The sequence below is a fragment of the Rhagoletis pomonella genome, unplaced genomic scaffold, assembly GCF_013731165.1.
Source record: "Rhagoletis pomonella isolate Grant_MI unplaced genomic scaffold, Rhpom_1.0 Rhpom_scaffold_00100, whole genome shotgun sequence".
NCBI classification, from domain to species: domain Eukaryota; kingdom Metazoa; phylum Arthropoda; class Insecta; order Diptera; family Tephritidae; genus Rhagoletis; species Rhagoletis pomonella.
The window spans coordinates 15,211-17,746 of record NW_023458654.1 but is presented as its reverse complement, the minus strand read 5'-3'; positions in this window follow the sequence as shown (position 1 = coordinate 17,746).

Sequence of the window (2,536 nt, the reverse complement as noted above, 5' to 3'; positions counted from 1 at the left end):
CTACAGGAATACGAAAATGGAGACCGATCATCAAGACTACTGGGCGATTCCGGATATGGTATAGAACCATTTATGTTAACACCCTATCGGGATCCCCAATATGCATCTCAACAATATAAATTTAATAACGCGCATTCCTCAGCCCGCAACATAATAGAACGAACTATAGGAGTTTTAAAGAGCCGATTTCGTTGCTTGCAAAGGACTTTACACTATCAACCTAAGAAGGTAGTTAAAATTGTAAATGTCTGTTGCGCGCTGCATAACATCTGTCGACAGTATAATGTAGAATGGAATGAAAATGCTAATCTTACTACATCAGAGAATTTTCATGAAGACACTTTTATGCTGCAAACTAGCAATATGCAAAATGAGGGCCGTAGAATAAGGGATGAGATTGCTAATAGTCTTTAAGCAATAATGTCATCACCTACAAGATTATAGTATACTACGGTCTATGTTACATGCAAACTTTGAATTTATTTAGGAAGAAGGGAGAAACAGAGGTATGTATCAATGTATGAATGATATTAAATCAAATAGTTTACTCTCTGTATTTACATATGGACGTGTTTTACGATTTTTTACGCACGTGGTCCAATAAACAACCTATTGAGCAACAGTACCGCTCTATTAAGGTCATATATAAGGGGAATTATGATCAGGATGAGTAGCTGGTTAAATAGGCAAAGAAAACAAAACATAAGGTGCGAATGCGTGACTATTATTCAATGGATACACTTTACATTTGAACCGATGATGCAAAGACGGTCGACGAAAAAGTCTTTGCTTTGGATTTAAAACCTGATGAATTTGTGACAGCCATAGTTAAATAACGTGTCGCTTAAGTCGGAGGTTATGCTTTGCAGGTTGCCAAGTAAAAGGAAATTAATGATGATTATTGAAACATGAAGAAAGTATGAATATTCCCTTTTTGCTTTGAATAATTCTTCTGCAGGTATCATCGGGGCCGTATCTTGCTCCAGTACCAATTTAACAACAGGCACATATCAAGAATGTACTTGAGGATTTTGTTAAATTGGTGATTCCGATACGAAACTATGGCAAGCTGGTGAAAGTGCATACAAAAATGCTGCATTCAAAAGTGCGAATATTCAACTAACGCCAAAGCAGGTGGTCTATGTGAGAATGCCGAGGTTTGCACGGTTAAGTGGCACATAAACGTTTAGATGATACTATGAGAGTTGTAATTAATTTACTACCGAATTTTTTTAAGCCTGTTGGGAAAACAATTTTTGCTTTTATTTAGTTAGGTGTTAATTACAAATAAGAGTTTTACATACAGTCACTCACACAAGTATTCGTAATTTAGTTTTTTTCACAATATTCAAAATGTTTTCCTTCATAAATCTTTTTTGTTTTATGTAAAATATAGCTGATTCTATACAAAAAACCATATTAGCCAATCTTGCAAACTTTGTACAAAATTCACAAGTTAATCAAACTTTAAAAAATGTTCATAAAAATTTAAAACTTTTTAATCAGAATTTTTAGAAAATTTTTGGGTATGCAGTTTTGTAGTTCATGCAATTTTAGTTTAATTAAGTTTCATTCTCAAAGTAGGTAAAAATTACCGTTGATTTTTTTTTATTTTGAAAATAGATTTTGTTCATGCGTTACATGGAAGAAAATGCGCAACACCCTCGACTAAAACAGAATTAACTGCATACCCAAAAATTTTCTAAAAATTCTGATTAAAAAGTTTGAAATTTTAATGAACAATTTTTAAAGTTTGTTTAACTTTTGTGAATTTTGTACAAAGTTTGCAAGATTGGTTTTTGGTATAGAATCAACTACATTTTAAATAAAATTTAGCAAAAAAGATTTATGATGGAAAACATTTTGAATATTGTGAAAAAACTAAATTACAAATACTTGTGTGAGTGACTGTATAAGCAAGTCAAACTATTTGTAAGTGAAATTTAATGTCATCGTAAAGTGAATTTAATGACCCGTAGTCATATTCAAAATAAAGTCGACTTTAAAGTTAGTTGCAGCTTTTTGACATAATTTTCAATGGGATATCAGTCAAAAAAAGCTGCAACTAACTTTAAAGTCGACTTTATTTTGACTATGACTACGGGCCAATATGTTTATTCATATTTGCTATATAAGTTTATTTATATATGTAACACAATTCAACTTACAATAAACATGTTAATTTTTAGAAACATATACTTATGTATGTTTTCATTTTCTTGGAGTTTTCATACATGTTGCAATTCCAGTGGCAGCAAGTAAACTAGTTACCTGAATGGATCTGTGGATGAAGTAATCAACAATGCTTACCAATTGTGGTATTATTTATATACATACATGCCTTAAATAAGAATTGCAATTAATTAAAAATTTAATTGGTATATTTAAAAAAGTTTCTCTCAAAAATATATAAAACTCAAACATTCATTCTTGGCAATACTTATCAAACTAATTTGTACTATAAATGTGAAGGTACATATATGAAATTAATTAAAAAGGTTCACAACCTATTTACACAGCAAATCTTATAATTATT